The following is a 24,406-nucleotide window of genomic DNA, read 5'->3' as shown; positions in this document are numbered from 1 at the left end:
CCCCCCCCCTATTATTTTATCTAGAACAAGATCAGAATATTGTTTTTTAAAATTTGGAGCTCATTTGCTTGTTCATAATTTCCTAAAAAGTCTTCCTTTTCTCATTATTATATAAAGACTATGAATGCTGGTTTGGGGGTAACTGCCAGTGGCTCCTGTGTGATTTCTTGACCTGTAATCGGCTCTTCTCTGTTTTCTCGTTTGTTTTGTGTGTGTTTTTTTTTTGTTTCCATTACTGTTCTTTCATTTTGAAGATCACCCTCTTTCTTAAAAAGATAGAACAAAAGATCATTTGAGTACTTACTTCTCCAGCTACTTTCCTCACTTCTAAAGAGACCATATATATATAGTTTATATATATATATAGAGAGAGAGTTTATATATATATATAGTTTATAAACTATATATATAGTTTATAAACTATATATATATAGTTTATATATATAGTTTATATATAAACTAGTTTATATATATAAATATATATTTTATATATATTTTATATATATATAGTTTATATATATTTTTTCTTTTTAATAATTAAATAATTTTAGTGTAAGGGACGAGGGCGGTGGTAGATGAGGGTAGAGGGGATCAAATATATGGTGATGGAAAGAGAACTGACTCTGGGTGGTGAACACATAATGTGATATATAGATGATGTGTTACAGAATTGTATACCTGAAATCTATGTAACTTTACTAACAAGAGACAATTTTTATATATAACAGATGTATCTATTCCATTTGTACCTTGTTTCAAAAAAGATTTGGTAGGTTTCTTTTAAAGCACTGTTTAAAGCATTGTTTCTTTTAAAGCATGTCATCTGACATTATTTTGATAGGTTTATACTAAACTTTTATATATATTTTTCTTAATGCTATGAATCTTTTAAAAAATCATTTGGGTATGTTGTTTTAAAAACTTTGAGCTCAATAGCTTTTAGAGATTATTACACAACAAAAGAGAAGGGTCTTTGATCTTCTTAGAGGTTAGTGCTAAGAGCTGATAAAAGTGTGTATTTTGACATTTTTGATATTTGGAAAAAACGTTTCACACATTTGTCATTGCTATCTAGCAGACATATCATTAATACTATTTATGTGCCTACTTTATTGCAAACTCCTTAGAAACTTTTTGCATTCATTAAGCCTTCAAATTCCAAAGACCAAAGTAGATGGAATACATTGTTCTCACCTTATAATCAAACAAATTGAGACATGGAAAGTTAAGTGATCTTTCTAACCTCAAAGCATTTGGGGTCATTTCAACATTTTCAGGACAAGGAAAAAAAATATTAGTAATGACTTCTAAATGTATTAAATTGAGGATATGTACACTATCATGTTGTTCTGAAACTCATTGTTTGAACTACAAATATAATATAAAAGTAGATGAGAAAATAAAAATAAACAAAGAGACCTTGAGAACCAAGATTGACTTGGTCATTTTTTTGATGTTTTGTGATATGAAATATAGATTCTATCTAAGAGGGGTATTAAGTTTCCTGCCCTCTAAAACTCATTTACAATGTCAATACTTTAGTTTTTGCTTTATAATTTCCAAAATAAGATTTTTCTGAAACTATGTTTAATACTTAGAGGTCTTATAAAGACTTTTTGAAAAACTATATGCAATATACAGTTGCACAGTTCCTTTCTAAGTTTTGTAACAAATTTGGAACATGCTAGTAAAATACTACATATTCCCCTAATAATGAATGGTTTATTTGAAAGGTAAACATGACAATAAGGTGACCAATGATAAGTCTCATTTATATAAGAGTATCTAATAAATTAGCTTGCATGAATTTTCACTGCCTTTGCTAACTGTGGCACCAAATATCCCCTCACTGTATGGACAAGCCTCTGATATGTAATTAGGTCATTCTTACTGCTATTATTTAGAGCGCTCTCATCTATGTGGGTGGCTTTATATTTACTTATAACTTCCCCTTTTCTAAATGCAACAACTGTATTTCCTGGGTAAAAGCCTCTTCATTACTTTCAAGAACAGGAAAGAATATATATGTGAATCATCTTACCTAATGTTCGTAATCAGGCTGTGTTTTCATGTTAAATGTCAAAAGAGCAATTGGTAATATTTGGAGTAAACGTATCTGGGAGATGAAGAAAGGATGACTTCTGCAATGCTAGTAGTTTTCTATTTGTAATCTTGGGTGCTTATTATTCTTTGTGAAATTGAGCAATCTGTATACGTATGAATTATAAGTATTCTATACGTATATATATGCAATTTAAAATTTTATTTTAAAAAGAGCTAAAGGTTAGCTATAAATAAGGAAGAAGAAGAAAAAAAAATCTTAAAGAAAAAGTTCAAGGATTACTTCGAGAGACGCAGTTAATAGAACAATAGGGATTTAAAACCAGGATAAAACCACGGTACATAACATCATCCAGTAGTAGAAAGAGATGATTCCATCTCTAAAGACAGGTTTACGAAACTCAGTAATGCATATCTCGTCTGAGATCAAAACTTTCAAGTTACAGTCAAAGAAGCCAGGCATACAAAAACCTGGCCTATATGGAAGGTTAGTCAAGTGGCCACTCCACCTTGATTCAGATTGCTTTAAACTTGGTTTATTACTGAAATGACGAATAGGGAATGCAAAGAATATATAAGATAAAAAGTACTAATCAGTGATTGCAGAATCCTACTGGAGTTCTAATTTCTTAGAACACTATGCTCAAATTAAGTGATCTTAGTAACCTCTTCTGAAGTGAGAAATCTACCAGAACAGCAGACCCCTAAAACATTGGCCCAGATACTGTGGACCCAGAGGAAGCTGGCTTCATAGCCTGCTATCCAGTTTTTACCCCCTCTCTAAACTCCTGGGGCCAGCTAAGTCTTCTAACTGGCTGAAGTAAAATTCACATACCTTTCTGGAACACAAATAACACAAATAACATGTTTATATTTATGTTAGACCATGAAAGTGCATCTTTTCTTCCCAAAGGTTCCAGAAGCTGATAGAAAATCCTTCTCTACCCACATCAGACAGCTATAAGGAAGTCTTTATTAAAGTCAGTTTTGCATCAGTCCTTCTCAGGAGATGTTAGTGGTCTTGAGAGGCAATGATACTATGGGTATGTAAGGAACATATCTGGTATTATGGTGCAGGAATTAAGTGATGAAAAATATTAAGGAGTTAAAGTTGCTTCTCAGCAATATTTTCTTAGAAGTGGAATGTGGGAACTCACAATGCTGAAATTGAGATGCACATATCAATTAGATAGACTCTTGATTTCTGATTCTGTCATTTGGAGGTGAATTCAGAGAGATGACTTTGTGGTTTACATGAAAGGATTGCTCTCCTAAGTTAATGTGCTCATTATTGCTTCCCAATGTTTGTTTGGATGTGTAAAACCTATATTGATATCTGATGATGTGTTCACTAGTAGAGGAACACTTCCCAATTAAATTATTACTGTGTTATCAGATGCCTCAATGATTGCATCAATTTTTGTGGAGTGCACTATTGTGAAAAAAGTAATACCCCTACCACATTAAGAAAAGTGTAATGTATAAATGCACTTAGAATTGGTTGTGCTGTATACATAATGCACTACTGCAAGTAAAAAAAGTGACACTATTACTGTGATTAAAATATACTTGTAAGGTGTCCTTGCCAAATTCTCACTTATTTTTGTGTCTACAGTTGAAATGCCAAACTAACATTTTAAAAATACTAATCTTCATTTTTAAAAAATACAATATCTCTATTTGCTATCTTGAATCATTTTGATTTTAGAAATATTTGAGCACTTGAATCATTTGGTAAATCAGCCTTTTGTCTACAATGTTATTACACTTTTTTTTGGTCAATGAGTTTTCTAAGCTTTGTTATATGTTGTTAAAATCTGGCCTCAGAAACATTTTATCAAATTATTTAATATATAAAGCCCCAAGAACTTCAGCTTGTCAAAGTTATTTAAAATAAAACTTGTAAATCAATGAACATTAATATTTATCCTAACAACAGCAAGGTACAAACTAAACTTTAGTTTACTCAATTTAGTAACTAAATAATTAAATCAGAGAATAGCTTATATATTAGATTTAAGTTTGAAATTCCAAAATTGTGGTTTGAAATATCTTAAATTGAGTGAGAAATTCTTAGATGTGATTCTTATGTAAAACGGATATTTTTACTTTTTATTTTTTCTGAAAGAAAGTGAAAATGGGATAGCCTATAATTGTATAAATATCTACTAAGTTTGGGAAATGACATAAAGAGAAACAAAACATTTGGTGAGTTTTGTCCTGTGTAATATTTGTAGAAGAAAAGTAGTGAGAAACAGAACAAAAACTACATTCAACAATATTTGGACTGAAATGTTTGTGTACTTTAATAAGGAAAAATAGAATTGGAAATATACTTTATTAAATAGAATTGTATCTGAGCTCACCAGTTTCCTCAGCACCTCTAGAAAGAGCATTGCTCATTTAAAAATGTTATGTCCATAGAGAACAGTCAAATAAAGAAAGAAACAATTGCAAATATATTAACTAATATATATATATACATAATTTCATATATATATATATACATACATATATATATATATATATATATATGAAATTCTACTAATTTTATAAAACTAATACAGTAGATCTATTTTGGAAAAAAAAATCTGGAAAAATACCAGTGTTAGTGACTAACTATTAAAGGCAGATATGGATAAAACACTGAAATTTGTGGATTGTCCAGACATACTGGATTTTCCGTGACAGTGCTGTAATTCACAGCAGCGGTCTTGGTGTAATATCCTGTTGCACTCTCAAAATAGCCCTAATGGGTTGATAAATTATATTTCCACTATAAGCATATCTAAGACGTATTATGAATAATTATTTTGCAGAACTTAGTTTTAATCATTAAAAATAATATTCAGTTTTAAAAATTGCCTTGCCTGTGTCTGGCTACAGCTATTTCTACATTTTACACAAGAATATAAATTTGATAAGTTAGCATTTTGCAGCTCTTTTCAATTGCAAAATGGTGGAGTTTAGGCAATATATTACATGGATCCGCTTTCTATGTGATAAGCCTCAAATTTAACAATTCATTAATGATGAAAGCAGGGGGGAAAAAAACGTAAAGAAACCAACCGCTAGAATTTAGAGACATACTGATTAGAAAAACTGTATAAAGTTCAGCTAGAAAAAGGCTCTTACCAATATCATAAATGAAAGTCACTGGCAAAAAACAAAACAAAACACCAAGCCTTATAGTTCGTTTCATATTTGTGTGCTTGTGTGTATGATCATTATGTATGTTTTTATTTATAAATATTTTAATAAAGTACTTCTATTAAGATGGTGCATACTTTTCCATAATTATTAATTAAAATCATGGTATCTCATATTATGCACCAAGGAATCTTGGGCTCTTTTAGTTTGATTAAATAGAGAAGAATTACTTCTATGGATTTTTAAATTTCATGGCAATTTGGAAAAATTGTTCAATTTAACTCTAAAATTAGTGAGTGTGTCTTGACAAATGCTTAGGACACTCAGCAGTTGATAAGTAGAAAACGGGCTCCATTTATTTTCTCAGTAGTTTCTCAAAGTAATGATACTATTATTCAGAACTCTAATTTGTATGTGTAATTACACATGCATTATATACTCTCTCATGCAGATCTTTTAACAAAAAGTTCCTCAGGATTGCAGTTTTACTCATAATTAAAAATAGAACTAATAAATTGATGGGGGTTAATAAAATGTTTTCTTAAGGTTGGGTCATATTTTTATACCCCAGAAGATGAAGAATTAATTTCTGTCCTTTTTAATATAATCAGATAAATTCTACAAATGGTACATTTTTATTTTGGTGTTTTAAAAAATGTTATTTTAAAGGAAGAGGTTATTTAGAACAATAACTCATTTATGCATTTAGAATTTTGCAAAGCATGATGATGTCCTTGAAATATAAATCAGAAAGAAAGATGAGGAGGAGAGGAAGGAGAAATTCAGCCCAAACTCACTTGATAAATTAAGGCTTTGAAAAGAATAAAATGAGTTGCTGCCTATAAATATGCCAGTAGTTTGTTTGGTGTAGACATATTACAAATATTTCAAAAATGCATTTACCTTCTAATCTTTGATGTATAATATGAAAACGCTCATCAAAAAGTTCCTCAGCTGACATATAGATACCTACAATAATATGCACACTTACTATAAAATGACTTCTTTGGAAGTTATATAGTAGGAAATCATGGAACATAGATGCTAATACCTCAGAAATCACAAATTATGTTTTTTTGTTATTTTGGTTAAATGAAAATGTTGGTACTTTTTGAATTTTAGTCTATAAATTTGGATGTGGAGGGAAAGAAAACACACAAATATATTGTATTAAGTACTGAAATAAATTTAAATCCTGAAGACCTCTCCAATAGGCGGAGGGAAAGTTTAATTTCAGTACATAATTCAAACACTGTTCCTACCCATTCCATTACTACCCAATGACTGTGATTAAAGCTGATTGAATCTGTGGTAGTTCAGACTCTGGCCAGTTGTGGGAAACATAATCGAAACTTTTGTATGGGCTTAGCGATCATGTGCTTTGGATAAAACTTCATTGACTAGTCACCACTCTTTAACCCTGCAGGTGAATCCTCTCCATGCTGGAGAATATCACAGTCAGCTTCATGGAACAGCTCTCAGGCTTGGTGGGTAAGTCTGTTCACGTCACCCGTGGATGACTGTCTTCATCTTTTCAGCATTCTCAGGCAATTACAAAAGAGACGGAGATGCTTTAGCTACTTATTTGTTAAAAAATGGGGTTGGTGGTCTGTGCTTGAGGCAAGGGAATGAGAAAATAAGACTTGGCTAGTTTGGAGCACGTGAAGGAAAATACATTTCTCGTTAAATCCCTCTTCTATAGTTGTTTCTACATTTACTTCAGTGTTATCCAGACTTATTTTTAAATTAAAATAATACAAGATTATACATAATTAACATTTGCATACTAACCAAATACGACCAGTACACCTGAAGTTCCATTGTGTTTCCAGATGCAATCTCCCTTTTCCACAACACAGGTAAGTTCTATCCTGAACGGGGTGATTCTTTTCTATATATCTTTAAACATACATGTAGCTTGACATGTTTTTAATGGAAACTTAATAGTAATATATTATGTGATTTTTGTTGAAACTTGGCTCTAATAGTAGGAATAGGAGAGAGCAATTATATGTACACACACACACATTCACACATTCATATATATATATAATCTTTTTGAGAAATGTTGCTGCAATGGAAAGCAAATAAGTGAGGTATGAGTATAGCTACTTGAGATACTGTGGGAAAAGAAACTTTTAATTAAGAGAGGAGAATTGACTTTTTTCTTAATGCTGAATAGATTTATATAGTAGAGTGTGAAAAAAACATGACAGAAAGAAAACACAGGCAAAAGACCAATAGAATCTTACTGGAATGAGGCCCCTGATAAAAAGAAAGTGTGAGATCTAGCATGCGTACGTTTAAATATGAGTCAGGAAGGCAAAATACTCATACATGAATAGATTGTCAGATTTTGGAAAATCCCTTCTGATTATATCAATTGTCCTAGAAAATTCAAAAACAAGATTGATTATTGGAAAAGAATGATGACCGGGAGGAATAATTGGGGGTTAAGCATAATGGAATTGTGAAAGGGATGTTAAAGAGAAAGGAATTACCGAAGTGCACATGGTTGCTTGGTGGTGTTTTGGACTCATTGGATGTTTGTTGTTTTTATTTTTAAGTGATACCAATTATTGAGGTAGTATATTTTTCTCTAGCCACATTTTGCTGCTTTGATACTGTTTCAAAGTAGGGGATACTTTGGATTAAATCAGTAATTATTTTCCCAGTTACATTACACAGTGAGAGGATGGTGGAGGGAGGAGGTCCAAAGGTAAGGGAAGGAGTGGTTTCTCAGAAAGTGATTGATTATGGAACGTATACTGTGCAAACTGGAGAGCAAGAATGTCAGAGGAGTAAATAACAGTGAAAAGTTGATCAGCAAAAATGCAAATGTAGATCCCCGCTGGATCATTGGTGTCAGGATAAAAATAAGAGAGCTGGAAAGATAGGTTATTGAATGCATAAAGGTGAGATAATGGATGGGTTGTAACCATTATTGTCTCTAGGATAGATTATTTTGCATAGTTGGATATCTCTTCAATGATTCCCCAATTTTCTTTAGTCTCCAATTCTTTCAATTCTTCCCACAAGTGACAAATAATATTCATATAATATGTTATTTACTCAATAATTCTACTCAAATCCTTCTTTGTTTTCTCTTCCCTCCTCTTTCCTCCCGTCCTTCTTTCCTCCCTTCTTCCCACACATTTCATGTAATCACTTCCAAAAACACAACCACCACTTTAGAAAATTTGCTTACTTTCAGAATCACTATCATAATTGTACCAGTTCTATCTTCTTTGCATATATTTATACCTATTCGTTCAACATCAAAATCAACATGCTTCACTTTTAAGGATGATTCCTGCCCACTGCATTGTCTCTTATTTTCTCAAGACTCTTAAACCAAGCCTTTGTTAGATCACCTTTTTCATATGCTACGTTGTAAATATTCATTCAATGATATAAGTGAGCATACTTTTTTTTTTCAATTCTTAAACTACATTGTTAACTCAAGTGTATCTTTGGTCCCTAGAAGAACCTAATTCTATTTGGGGGATATAGATAGACCTTAAATAATTTGTTTGATAAGTGGCAGTATACCAGAAAAGCCTAGAAGTAACAATGACAAAGCATCCTACTAATTTCTAATTTACAAATTTTTTTCTTTTGAGTACAGTCCATGCTTCATTGTGATTTTTATTATGATTAATTATAAGAACATTATGATGATGTCAACTTGTCAGCTGGCTAAAGAGCTAAACACAAAAATTTCCTTTTTTAGATGGGGTGTGGAGAATTATTCATTACTAAAAGAAATGAGAAGTGCGAAGTCCTTCCTCCCAGTAGTGTTGCTCATTTATTTATTTGGGGTATACAAATCACTTTCATCCTTCATAAATTTCTGCTAAATTCCAACAGTGACTACACAGGGAACCAGTAAATACTAATGTTTTCATATAAGAGCAAACTGACTTTTGTTGTTCAATTCTGAAGAAGCATTGACACTTCTTTTTAATCATTATTATTGCAATAGTTATTTGGACATAACCTAGAAAAAATTAGTGACATGCATTTACACATTTTTACAACTCATTTTGATGGTGATATGCTGCTTATTTGAGTTTTAGAGTAACTCATAACCTGATTACCTGTTTTCACTTTTATTCTTATTTACTGCCCTGTACTGTGTTATCTTACCCATATACATTTTTAATTCTTTTTTTTCTTCAATTGCCTGAACCAGTTCTACTCTCCTTCAAGACTTGTGCCCTTAAGACATTGTAATTAACCTCAGATATGGAACTTTGTCAAAAACACTGTCTAAAATGGAAACAACTTTGTCATTTCATTAGAAAATATGCAATCATGTTCTGAAACTTTTCTTATTTTAATCTTCAAGGTTATTTTATCTTTTGGGGGAATGGGGAGAGGCATAAATATTTTTTCCAGGATACAATTGTACAGTTTCCTCTGCAAATAATTTCAACTTTGATTGCTGGAATGTACTTAAGTTGATAATTCTCTACAACAGCATTAATTACAATACAATTGGGAGGTTATAAAAGTTTCAGATTGGTGAGAATTTTTTAGAAGACTAAGCCTTTTACAATCCTCTCTCATCTTATATTTCCCTATTATTGTGACCATATAATTCCTGCTTACTGGTAGGAATTATCATGTTACTATTATGACTTCATAAATCAAGCTGTTAAAAAGATGGTTAGGTTGCCCTTCATAGCAAGTCAAATACGTTTCAATCAAAGGATAGAGTTGTACCTGTTCTGTGTGTGTTCTAAATTTGGAGAATCATTTTATATATTACTTCAAAGATGACAAAAAAATTAAAATGAAATCCAGTGTAAATAAAATCTGTAGGATGAAATATTTAAAAATAAAGATTCAAAGAATTAGCACAAATTGAGAGGGTGGGAGTATCAACATAAGTACAGTATATGCTGTGTTGAGGAATGGACACACATAATTTAAGTAAAACCTCTTTTCTTCAAAAAGTCAATATTACATATAATATATTGGAGGAGCCTTTCAGCTAAAAGACTCCACACATTTATTTAACTAGAAGGAGCTCTACTTTGAGCGATATAAAAGTATTAATATGTTTCTTGGATTAAACAAAATACTGGCTAATGGAAAGAAAATAACATTTATTGAACAGTTATGCCAGGCTTTTAATACTCACAGTGACCCTACAATATTAGAAAATTCTCCAGCTAAAATTAAAGCTGGGTTTCACTAACCCGATATCATCAAACTTACTCCAGTGTACTTACTTTTCATAAAACACTGGCCAGCAACTTGCATGAAAGTCCCCTGAGAATTCATGTTAAAACATGTGTTCCTCACCATTATCAAAACTGTTGAATCACAGTCTCTGAATGTTTTAATAAGCCCCCTGGGTGACTCTATATGCACAGACTTTGACTATTACTGCACCACAGAATGCTTTGGCAACATTACCTGATTTTGTGTCCAATACTTTAGAGTTCTCAACTCTTGATTGGTGCGAAGATCTTAAAAACTTAAGTCATGCACACAATGTATTTTTAGGCTGAGTATCTTGGTCCTGCCAAAATCAATGGGATAACTGAAAAACTGAACTGAGAAACAGACTCTCTAGAGGAGCTAAGAGAGTGCAACATAAATAAAATATCAGCCTGTTCAAGGTAGACTGTTCTAGTTTACGGATACCCAAGACTCTCTTGTCAGGCATCGCATTCAATTAGTAAAGGAGTTTCAATGGAGTCATCCATAAGGCAATCTTCATGCCTAATGGAAAGAAAATACACTACAGAAGGGCCACCAGTTCCTCTAGTCATAAAAGCTCATTTTAATGGCAGTGCTCTATGTCAATCTGGCCTGAGTCCAGCTCAATTTCAGTGCCATAAACATGTTATAAGAACATCCACAAAAGCACAGTAAACAAAACAGCAGTTTGGAGGAATCAAGGAAGTAGAAAGATGAGATGGCTCTGCCTCCTTGAACCAAGTATGTGTCAGCCAGGTAGTAAAAATAGAAGCAAAATCAAAGAAGAATAAGGTTTCCTGCATGGCATGTCAAACATAATCTCTTTTAACTTTGTACACAGAGACAGCAAAACATTCAGAAAAAATGTTAAAAATGAAGCATAATATAAGCAAATCAGTAAGAGTATTTAATGGATCAATAAAAATTCATCTTTATTCTAATGTTTCTATATTTAAGAACACTAAAATAATGAACATTTTCCTGCAAGTGGAAGCTTTTGTCAGGATGATCACTGATGGGTCCGGAAACCCTTATTAAGTGAAAAATTAAAAACTGAACAAGCTTATACCAGAAAATGTAAGGCTTTTAAAATTTGAAATTTTCAGTATATTTGTAGTGTTTTATTCCATCATAGTTTAATGCCAGCTGTTTGAAAGATAATCCATCATTTTTTTCCAATGCTTAAAAATTTCTGTCCTCATTATCACTTAAGTGATGAAAGTGAATACTTCACAATAATGGAAGCTTCATGGATATATGCAATAGAATCCCAGAAGGAAGAGGGCAAGAATAACCTCTTTATTTGGGTTGCAACCTATCACATATCATGTGTATACAGAGTCCTACAACAACAAAAAATGCTCAGCAAACGTCGAGATTAAAAAAAAACAAAAAACAAAAACAAAACAAAACAAAACAAAAAGCTGGGCACAGAAAATGAGCTAGGCACATTTCATCATGATTCCAAAAAAGAATCAAAAGACTTTTCCATAGCTTATGAAGTGAATTGTCAGGGAGCAGGAAAGGAAGAAATCCAGGAACTCAAATTTTCTTCTGAAATCTCTACCGTGCAGTGATAAGAAAATACAGAGAATGAAAAAATTCTGGGGGAGAGAAAAGCAGACTGGTAATTGCCTGTGCCTTGGAAGAGTAGTTAAAAATTACTCCTCCTCTTCTTTTAAAAGGAAGTATAGAAAGAAAACAAAATTATCTCCATTGCCATCTTGTTTGAATTCAGTTAGACATGTGGATATTTCCTCAGTTACTGACTATGGTTATTGATTTTGAATCTAAAGTTTAAATAGCATTAGGTTACTAGAGTTCTTAACCTATATTTATTACTGTGTTAGTCTGATCAGGATGCTGTAACAAAATACCATAACCTGGGTGGCTTATACAACAGATATTTATTTCTCACAATATGAAAGCTGAGAAATCCAAGGTCATGGTGCTGGCCAATTCTTAGAACCCTGTTTCTGGCTTATGTACTGCCACCTTCTCTCTATGTCCTCACATAGGAGGGGCAGGGGCTGGAGTGGGTGGGGGAGAGAGAGAGAGAGAGAGAGAGAGAGAGAGAGAGAGAGAGAGAAGAGATCAATCTCCTCTCATATTCTGATAAAGCCACTAATCCCATCATGAGGGCTCTACCTCATCCAATATAATTACCACCCAATAGCCCCATCTCCACATAATAGCCACATTGGAGATTAGGTCATTCATACATGAATTTTCAAGGGAATGCAATTCAGTCTGTATCAGTAATCCCTTGTGTCCTAACAATAGACTCCAACTATGGAGTCATTACTACTATTTTGATTGGTTTGTATCTACTCTGCTATAACTCAACCTTAGTGTAATTTTTGCTGCAAAAGTATACCACAAAATCACTAGCAGCGTCTTTGTGGACAAGCTTCTACTTCTTTAGTATTTATGGTAAGATCTATATCTAGATTCTTATTAAGGTGCTGCCTTTCAAATTTTAGTCAGTGTACCTGCACCTTTCTCTCCCTTTGCCACTACTACTGTAATCCCACGAACTGCTTGAGGCGGCAGAGTATAGCTTACTCAGGATTTCCTTGACTGTGTACTGCTCATCTTCCTGAAATTTCTTCTCGTACCTTGGACTCAGACATTCCACACTAGGCTATTCTGCTTCACAGAACTGTCATATGCCTAGACCTGAATCATCCCTGGTCTTGATTTTCTTCACTATGAAGTATGTTTTGAATTTTAACATATCATCTGCTTAATATTCTTGATATGAAAAATCCTGTATTATTAATAGACTTCAACTCATAATAATCAGTACTCTTATAAGCCACAACTTATAGTGGTAAATATTGATTCCCAGTTTGTAATAGCATCAAGATTGCAGAGGCACAATTATTCTAAGACAGAAAAAGGTTTGGTTGAACTTATTCACTTGGAGTAACATAGCTACCTTGAAATCTTCATATAAAGCCAAAGATTGATTCTTATAATCATTAATCCATGTAATAACTACTACAACGTCTTATCCCTAATATCCATCATTTCATGGATACACACACACACACACACACACACACGTGTATATGTGTATATATATTTTTCCCTAATATTTTCTTAAATATCTTATAACAATTGAATTGATTAATCATTAATATGTGCCAACACCTGCTTTTTTTGTTTTCACCTATCAATTTCTTTGATTTAATCTTATCCCTTTTTTATTAGCCAAATAACTAATTGTAGCCTGGCTTTATACTGTAAGTATTAATTCACATTTAAGCCAAATTCATGCCACATAGTTACTCTTTTTTTATATATATCTAAACATTTACAGTTTCTTTTCTTTTTTTTTTAATTTACAGTTTCTTTACTCATTATATTATCTCATACTTTACCTGATTATTATACATTTTCAACCTGGTATTATATAATTTGTCATGCCAAAATTAATTTTGCTTTCTACATTTAAGAAGCATGTATTTTTTTCAAAGACTATATTACCCTGCTTCCCCAAAAATAAAACCTAGCCAGATAATCAGCTCTAATGCATCTTTTGGAGCAAACATTAATATAAGAGCTGGTATCATATCATATCATATCATATATCATATCATATCATATCATATCATATCATATCATATCATATCATATCATATTATAATATACATGGTCTTATATTATAGTAAAATAAGACCAGGTCATATTAATTTCTGCTCCAAAAGACTCATTAGAGCTAATTTTGCAGCTAGGTCTTATTTTCAGGGTAACGCAGTAGTTAGTATTCTGATTTGAAAGATACTTAAGGGGATTCTGAAGTAAATAGGAGAGGAATTTATTATTAAAGTATATGAATAAATTTCCAGACTTCCAGCTTCTGTTAAGGATCTAGTAAGTTGAAAAGGGTTTCAATCCCAAACTGAAACAAACAAACCAACCAAAAAATTCAGCCAAACAGAAAATGCCCATGCTTTGTTTCTTCATTTTGTTGTTGTTTATTGTATTTTATTTTATTTTATTTTATTTTATTTTATTTTATTTTATTGACTCAGTAGTTAGTTGTGATCACAGGCTAACCAACTGATCAATAAAATAAATACAGACAGTCAGAGAAACACAAGCACTGGCTCATTTGGGCTATTAGTAACAAACATTCAGGATTCCACTAGGATGAGTGGTAAATCGGTGAAGATAATCAATGTGCAGTGCAAGAACAGGAGAAGCCTATGGGGGTTGGAAATGTGAAAAGTGTCCACAATCTCTTCTAGGTTTTTACTTCATTAACCTCATTAGGAGGTTATATAAAATACTGAAGAACTTCTGTGAAAGTGTTATTCACATCAGCTCTTTGCAGGAGGGACATGAAGCAGTGCAATATTATTTAAAGGTACACTCAAGACTAAAGGAATTAAACTGGAAATCAATAACAAAAATATATCTAGAAATGCTCCAAATATTTGAAAACTAAACATATATAAAAAAGTGCGTCAAAAAGTAAGCCTCAAGGAAAATTAATAAATATATTGAACAGAATAAAAATTAAATTCAACATATAAACATTGTGAGATGCAGCTAAAGCAGTTATTATAGGGACATTCATAGAATTATAAATTACAAACATTAGATTCAAACTGGTATATTTGTTTCTCACAGGAGTAAGGATTAACAATTGTAAAACTATATGTGTTAAATTAATTTAACAGGAACTCCATTCGACTGTATTTAATGAAAAATTTATTCATGTAAGTAGACCCGCACAGTTCAAACTGGTGTTGATCAAGGCTCAGCTGTATGTCACTTAACCATCATCCAAACTTATGAAGTATGCACTCTTTATTATCTATATTTTACTGATGACCAAACTATCACAGAGAAATTATTGGCTAGTTTAGGGTCATATAGCAGATAAGAGGCATAGCCAAAATTTTAATTCATCCAGTTTAGCTCCAGAACTTGTGTTCTGAGGGTTATCTTTACATGTGTTTTCAGCCAATGCAAATAGGTTGACAGGATTATGTCATCGCATGAATATGTCCTACAGCTTCTTTATTATTTTAACCTGTGAAGATACTCATGTGTAAAAGCAGTGGGTTTTCTTAGCCAAACAGTGCTCTATCTATTGCCTGAGTATATAGCCTCTGATTTAGAGGACTCTCCACACCGTCCCCACATTCCCACATTTTTATTTTTATTTTTTCTTATGCAAGCAGTAACTTACTTAAAAACACAAAAACTTCACTTTGGAGGCATTGATGAATTTATCACCCAAGTGGGGATAGGTATCTGATGGGGTAAGTAAGCAGTGTAGAAATATCTTGATATACAAAACAGTAAAATACCAAGTACTAAAGTCACTGGGCTCAGGAAGAACAGAAAGGTGGACCGCTCAGGCTTACATTATCTTTCTGGTCCCAGTCAGCACAAGTAAGCAAGATAGGGACAAGGGGGTAACTAGCTCATCCATTTATCTGAGACCTGCTCTGGTTTAGTGTGGAGAGTCCCATATCCCACATACTCTCTCAGTCGTAGGCAAAACTGGGTTATTCTAAAGGCAGGTAAGAGTAATAGTGGAGTTTGTTGCTTTCCTGCCCAGTCTCATGTTTCTTCCAAAGGATGAGGTTTATAACTATGGGAATTATGGACAAACACCTGTCAAGACTCAAGTAAATAGGCAGTAATATGATTAGACACACTGGCAACTGAAATTGAAATGTTTCGCTTTAGGGCAGTGTTTGACCGTTCGACTTGCTTTATTATCAGATTGTCTCCATATGGTCTAATCAAATGTTTTAACATTTCAGTGAGACTCTATGACCAGGATAATTTGCTCACTAAGATGGTGAAATAACTACCTACTCCATTTTGCAATTGTCACTACCTTTATTTTTGTGTAATGTCTTATCATAAAGAGACAGAGGGGAATTGAAACCACTGAAAGCCTCACAGCAAGCACTCAGGAATAGCGTGTATCATGCTTCATCACCTTGAAACTGCAAGATTAACTGTTCTTAACATAGCATAACATTATCATAATATTAACATTCCAGCCACTTGTAAAGTATTTTGCTCATTTGATGCCTTAAATTAAGTTCATTGTTAGTTCTCTTTAATGACTTTAGTTTTGCCCCTAGTATCTAAGTACTTCTTTATGGGTATATTGTATAAATCTCTATTTAGCATACAGCTAACCTAAAAGGGCAGTTGTTCAATGACACATATCTAGGTGATTATTTTGCTGCTAATAATGTGCTTCTCTAAGGAATAAACCTGTACTGTGAACCATGATAATTCTAAAACCAAAAGTAGTGAAACCTGTGGGGAAAATGGCATTTATAGTTGAAATTATTGATTTATGTATGCCAGAACTTGGTTGCAGGTGTTATTATACTTCTCATGTATGAAATAAGAAGATGACTTTCCATCAGTAGAACCTATTATTTGAAATGAATTGAAATTGTGGAATTAAAAGAAGATAGTCAATATACCTTATACCTATACAGTGAAATTCAATCTTAGGGTGCTTTTTTAAAAAAAGAAACTATAAATTTGTTTCCCCCCAGATAATATCAGGCTCCATAAATAACATGTCTTTAAAGGTAACATTGAAAGGTATGCAATATTAATGGTTATTTCTATGACATATTTTATTTAATGAATTTCTGTTATTCTCTATAAATACCTAGCTTCTATGGGCAAACATGGTGGCTGAAGCATCATAGATTATTTATTGTCACCTCAAGGGATGCTTTGCACACAACTAAACTTGAACCCTGTTTAACCATAATGTTGGCAAATAACCCATTTCACCAGGGAGATACCATCTTATGAGGGATAATTTAAACAATTTCAGTATACAAAATTAACTATCAACTATATGTAAGACTATGTGTTACAATTAAATTATAATTTACATAATTACAATAGAAAACTTGTTATTCAAGTCCCCTAAAAATTTTGCGGGTCGGACCCGTGGCTCAGGTGTTTGGAGGGTGTTGCTCCTAACACTGGTTGGATTCCCACAAGGGCCCGTGAGCTGCGCCCTCTACAGCTAAGATTGTGAACAATGGCTCTCCCTGGAGCTAGGCTGCTGGGAGCAACCGGAGGTCAGCATGAGCTGCTGTGGGCTGCTGTGTGCTGTCAAGAGCGGCCAGCAGCCAGCATGAGTGGCTGGCAGCTGGTGTGAACTGCTGTGAGCACAAGGCTCATAATACCAGCATGGGTCAGAGAGCTGTGTCCTACACAACTAGACTGAGAAACAATGGGCTTGAACCAGAGCTGTAGGGGGGGAGGGGAAGCAGAAGAAGGGGGCGAAATTTGCAGTTTGGTAATATATTCAACACAGTATGTATGAATTTTGTAACTGAAACAAATTCATGTGTAAGTCAGCAACCATGTGTTTCAGTTAGGGACGTCAATAAATTTATTTGAAGATATTTTTCTATCTTAAGATAGTTTAGCAAAAGAGGCACATAAATACTATCTTGAAAAAAAGAAATGGTTATCAATAGAAAGATCTATAGTACTTATACTGATCCAAAGTTTTAAATTAGTCACTTATCTATTTCTATCTAGTTTATATTCAAGGAGGAATTAAAGTTTTTTTTTTTGTTATTTTTGTGTTTTTTTTTTAAGTTTCCTGACTTCAAGGGCATATATTTTGTTTAGGGTAACCTGTAATATATTTAATTAGTAATTTAAAACTGATGAAAAAAGGAAGAAAGAATTTAAACTTATTTTGTGAACCCTTTTTAGAGCCAAGATTTTTACATATTTTGTTTAAATTTCAGAGAAACCAACAAATTAGACATATTACTTTTACCTTTTTATATGTGAGTAAACATGCTCTAAAAAGGAAACAAACACGCTGGAATTCACATATTTTATGCAATACAAGGAGGACTCAGAACATGATGTTTCAGACTCCAAAGTCAATTCTTTGTTTACCCTGTTGTACAGTCTTTGTATTGTCACTACCTCAAATGATTAATCTGATTAATCTGTATGTGTGTGTGTGTGAGTGTGTGTCTTCTTTCAAGAATTTAGAGCTATGTCTTAGAATGAAGGAGTAGAGAGGGCTATACAACTGCAACTATTTTCAAAGAGAGATTTTATACTTGAGAATAGAATTATTCTCACCAGATTTCTCAGATGTAACCATAAAGCTGAGTCATCTCGTGTTTGCCAGGACCTCTTGAGTCTGAACTGGGAGGTACTGAAGTCCCTCCACTCTGCTACAAAACTGCCCTGAGTGCTCCAAGCCAAGGTGATAGCACAGCATAGAATGATGTGGAAACCCTTATCAACAAAAGCTGCTTTTTGTATATTTTTCCCAGCAAACATAAGGAATTTGTATTTACTGATGTGCATTTCTCTGCCTTTAATATTATAAGATATGAGCAAATACTATTAATATAAAATAAATTTAATGTGTATAGAATAGAGTGATATAAATATGTATCCATCCTACTTCATAGACTATAAGCTGCTGTTTCTGGAACCAACGGGGAGAGAAAATTCTTCCATTCTTTTATCACTATTACCTAGAAAACTTTTGGAGGGCTTTCAATCATAGATATTCCACTCTGCTACTAAGCATGTGATTTTCAGGTCACAGCCAGCCCAAGCTGCTCTGCCTTAGCACCTTGATTTCTTCTTAAATATACCTACAAAAGTGTCAGAGAGACAGACACTGCAGGAGCTTCCTTCCTTTTCTTTGACCGAGGATAACTGAGCAGAGATGAAATACATGAGAATTACTTTTAGAAAAAACGAGTATGATTTTGTACAAACTAAACAATCCTCTCAGCATCAGTGTACTTATATGTAAAATGGGCACTATCATACCGTGTTTCCCCAAAAATAAGACCTCGCCAGACAATCAGCTCTAATGCGTCTTTTGGAACAAAAATGAATATAAGACCCGGTCTTATTTTACTATAATGTAAGACCAGGTCTTATATAATATAATATAATAATATAATATAGTATAGTATAGTATCATATCATATCATATCATATCATATCATATCATATCATACCATATCATATCATATAATACTGGGTCTTATATTCATTTTTGCTCCAAAAGACACATTACAGCTGATTGTCCAGCTAGGTCTTATTTTTGGGGAAACAGGGTATCCATCAAAGGTTCATTGTGAGACTGTAATAAGACTATATATCGGGGGTGCCAAAAAAATGTATACTCGACTTGTATTCATCTTTGGTTATCAGTATATATTGAGTATTACGATTTTAATACAGTTTTTTTTTTTTTTTTACTTTCTTAAACGTTATACATATTTTTGGCATCCTCTGTATTACAGCACTGAGCCTACGGGTTGGCACACAGTACTTCTATCTTCTAATAAAACTTTCTACCAACCAATTTATGCCTGCATTTCATTAAAATATACTGGCTCTTTTAGGTTGTCAATTCAGATATTAAATATTTCAATGGTGCCTAGTTGTAATTGATATTTTATACCTATTTTACAATGTGGTGTTCAAAATACATATAATTTATAGTTATAACATACTTATCAGGTTATTAAAATTGATCAGTTTCTGTAATGGGGGTTGTCAGCAAAATCGTTATTTCACTTCTATACAATATAAATGGATAAAGCGGTTGATAATTTCATAATACCTATGAATTATAATTTACGAAATTCCTCATAATCTTAGGGAAAAAATAGAGTGCAGTAGACTTGTACTCATATATTTACACTGTCCCTTGCTTGTAAGTTGTCAAGTACTGATGATTTTCATTTAACCTATCGATGCGAGACTGTGGTCTACCTGACGTATCTGTAACTAAAACGCCGTTTGAGAAAGTTCTTATTCCACTGTCAAAATGAATCATTCTTGTGATATCTGAGCCAATGAAAGGTGTCAGTTCCCACATGTAATGCACACACCAATCGCTATACTTGCAGTCATATCTGTATTCACTGTACAAATTCTAAAGCATCGTAACTTTAGTATCTTCTATAAATCTTTAACAACTTTCAGTTTTTCATTCTTTTATCATTGTTTTTCATTACATTAAATTTTGTTTCTTATTATTTATTTGTTTATTTATGGAATTAATTTTTACACATCCCTGAGCATATTTTTTTTATTTTCAAATTGCTATTTGCAGTTTATGAAAATATATGCTTGAATTTGTGTGTTTGTTTATTTTGTCCCTTAGATTCCACAGATAAGTGAGATCATATGGTATTTGTCTTTCTCGATCTGATACATCTGATAAGGGTGAATATCCAAAATTTATTAAAAAAAACTCATAGAAATCAACACCAAAAAAAATCAAACAATCCAATTAATAAATGGTTAGAGGATCTGAATAGACATTTCTCCAAAGAGGAAATACAAATGACCAATAGAAATATGAAAAGACACTCAGTGTCACTAGTCATCAGAGAAATGAAAATAAAGCCCACAAAAAGTTATCACATCACACCTGTCAGAATGACCATCATCAGTAAATCAACAAACAACAAGTATTGGAAGGGATGTGGAGAAAAGGGAACCCTCATTCACTATTGGTTGGATTGCAGACTGGTGCAGCCACTATGGAAAACAGTATGGAGGTTCCTCAAAAAATTAAAAATAGAACTACCTTGTAATCCAGCAAATCCACTCCTGGGAATTTATCCATAGAAATCCAAAACGCTAGTTTAAAAAGATAATATGCACCCTTATGTTCATTGCAGTGCTATTTACAAAACCCAAGATATGGCAACAACTGAAATGCCCATCAATAGATGATAGGATAAATAATGGTGGTACATAAGTACAAAGAATATTACTCTGCCACAAAAAATAATGAAACCCTACCATTTCCGACAATGTGGATAGACTGAGAGGGCATTTTACACACATACTTATTCTTAAGTATCTTATAAGCACAGATTCCTACAGGAGTTTCTAGTGGTTTTTGCTTCATCATCTATTTGAGGCTCAGTTATTAGATACTTAGACAAATTGGTTCATTAAGTATTCTGGATGAATTGAGTTTTTTTCATTATGTAGTGCCTCACTTTATCCCTAGTAATATGTTGCATTCTGAGGTCTAATATACCTGATAGTTACATATCTACTCCAGCATTCTTGGTTAGTATTTGCCTGGTATATATCTTTTTCCATCTACTAGTTTTATTCTATGTATATCTGCATATTTTAAATCATTTTCTTGGATGGCACATACTTAGATCTTTCATTTCATTTTATTTTTTATTTTTACTATGACAGTGTCTGTGTTGTGATTTGTATGCTTAGACCTGCACTCTACATTGTGGTAGACACGAGCTGTTGAGCTTTGAAACGTTGATGAATTGTAATCTGACATACATTCTATAAGTGTAAAATACACTCAACATTTAGATGATGCAGAATAAAATGTAAAATGTGATAGTAATGAATTTTATGATTATATATTAAAATAATATTTAAAAACTATTATTTAAAATAAAGATGATCTTAAAGTTAAGTGAACTTTTTTATTTCCTAATGTGGATAACAGAAATATTATGTTAGTAGCTCCAATTATGTTTATAACAAATATTTGGGTTTTGGTTACTTACATTTAGGCAAATGGTTTCAAATGTACCATCTTGTTTTTGTTTTCTAATTTGGGGCACTTCTTTTTTCTTTGTCATTCTCTCTTTTTCTTTCTTCTTTTAGGTTGAATGTTGTTATGATTCTACTCTATATCCACTATTGGCTTATTAAGCTAGACCTTTTTTTTAGTAGTTGCTCATAGATTTATAAAATATACTTTTAATTTATGAGAATTTACCTTAAAATAATATACTGTATGTATGGTAAGGATTCTTGTGACAGTATACTCTCATTTACCCCTCGTATCCTTTGTACTATTTTTTACTTCAAAAACACTTAAACTTATGTTACAAAACCCACAATAAAGAGTCAATTATCTTTTAAACTTTTTAAAGTGAGGTTCACTGTATCTTATACACTCACATATTTGCCATTGATGACATTCATGCGTTTTCTCATCTTTTTCTCATTTTTGTCTTTATTATGTTCAAGTTTTACTTTACTTCCTTGAGCACAGTAGTAATACTTGTAAGATGTTTTATAGTCTTCTCCTGACTTTTTAATTTTCTCTGTAATTGCTGTCATTTATTTTTTCTGCCTATATTTTATATATTCCTGCTTTTTTACTTGTTGATTATTTTTGTTTGGATGTTGTACACAGAGGGTTTTGTTTTTTGAATGCTATATTGAAAGCATATATAATTTTGTTTTTGCACACATGTAAGTTTGTTGCAATCAGTTTTATATTTTGGAGACTTGCTCTTTCTTGCTCTCTCAGTCTTCACTTGTCTCCTCTGTCTTCTTCCAGTGCAACAACCAGCAACCAGCTAAGAAAACAATCAGCTAAACAACCAAATGACTAGTCAATCACCCAACCAACTGAAAAAAAAAAAAAAAGACATGCTTCTCTCGTGTTCTTAGAGGAAATTGACTGGTAGAAGTCCCGTGTTCTCAATTACAGTCCCAGCTTTAGGCCTATTGAAACTTTCAGATAGGCTCACCAGTTGCATGAAGAGTCCAGCAGGCAAGGAGGGTAGACATCATTCAGGTAGGGTAAACAGATCTTGACCATCAGGAGGAGGGACTGAGGCTACACAGTGAAGTCCGGTAAGAATACATTCGTGATTCCTTGCGTCATCTTTGGCATGTCCTGCTCAATTATGATGGTAAATGGCCAAGAGCAGCAGCCACTGCCTAAAAAAGCCATGGTGATCAGGGCCAAAGAAGCTTCAGGAATAAAGGATGGAGGAACAAACAAGGTAAGCCTTCTAAATCATTGAACATTCTAGTTAAGGGCAAACGATATAGAATGGTCAGTAGAGAAGGGAGGTTATGAGTGAAGGGAGGTTATGTTGCAAGTTGGAGACTACTTCAGTGGTAGAGATTAGAGTTCATCTCACTAACCATTCCTTGGTAAATTCCCTCCACACCTCCCAAAGAAACCAATCAGAATTGTGGAATATCTGTTCCCAGTAGGGGAACAGATTATATGAAGCAAGTGGACCCTGTCGCTTACCACATGATTCCTCTTTCAGTTCCAAGGTACTATTTCTTTTGACCAAGGCTAAGATTCCTTCCAAGGGTTTGCCTGTATTCAATAACTGAAAGATGCATGAATTTAAATGAATGCATGAATTTAAATGAATTTAAATGGATAATTTAAATGAATTTAAATCTCTTATGGGTCATCCCTACTTTGTAACCACCCATGACATTGATAAGACCTATGTTGTATTGAATGACAGTTCAATTGCTCCTTGTAGCCATTCCTGTTTCTTTTACTCCCTCATCGGGGTTGTTCTCTAGATGCTCCTTGATGTTCCACTTAGATGTACACATCTCCAGCTCTGACAACACAGAGTAAATAGTGAATAAGTTACATGCTTGATACCTATAGATTTGGAAGGAGATCTAATGCTTTAGATCTCAGAGATCTCAGAGAGATCTAAAGCATTAAGAAACAGACAGGGGACTCAGGCAGATAGAGATCAGATTGGATTTTTCTTTGTAACTCAGAAAGGCAACGTTATTACTTACATGTGTTGCAGTGAAGGGCTTCCTCATGGGGCACTCACACTTAGGCAGTCTCACCTTAGAAGTTGGTTGGATAACTGTTGGCTTCTTGTTATAGGAGAGGGTTTTCACCAGAATTTAAACTTACAGGGTTGAGCAACAGAGAAGATGTATCTGCTTGGAAAGCAAATAATTCCAAAGAAAGAAAGGAAGAACCAAACAAGCAACACTAGTTCCAACTCTTACATTTATCCAGTTTTATAATTTGGTTCCAATCCGTTAGAAAACATCGGCATCTTTTATAAGTTTTGTTGTTGTTATTGTTGTTGTTTTTATGAGGCAGAAAGCTTGAGCTGAGATGTAACATAAAGAATTCAATTGTACTGACATTGGTTTTTCCGGTTAGGCATGATCA

The 24,406-nt window shown here is 33.1% G+C and overlaps 1 long non-coding RNA gene across 2 annotated transcripts in view; it reads left to right on the top strand.

The window, feature by feature from the left end:
• Positions 1 to 24,406, top strand: part of LOC308509151 — a 189,615-nt gene that overhangs the window by 154,442 nt on the left and 10,767 nt on the right. For both annotated transcript variants that reach the window (XR_013995133.1, XR_013995134.1), the window contains one exon: positions 6,638 to 6,702. This is a non-coding gene — a long non-coding RNA (uncharacterized lncRNA). The remainder of the gene's footprint in view (positions 1 to 6,637; positions 6,703 to 24,406) is intronic.

Source organism: Rhinolophus hipposideros, assembly GCF_964194185.1.
Source record: "Rhinolophus hipposideros genome assembly, chromosome: 16".
In the NCBI taxonomy this organism is placed as follows: Eukaryota; Metazoa; Chordata; class Mammalia; order Chiroptera; family Rhinolophidae; genus Rhinolophus; species Rhinolophus hipposideros.
Note: the sequence above shows the minus strand (reverse complement) of the source record. Positions and strands in the feature narration are given on the sequence as shown.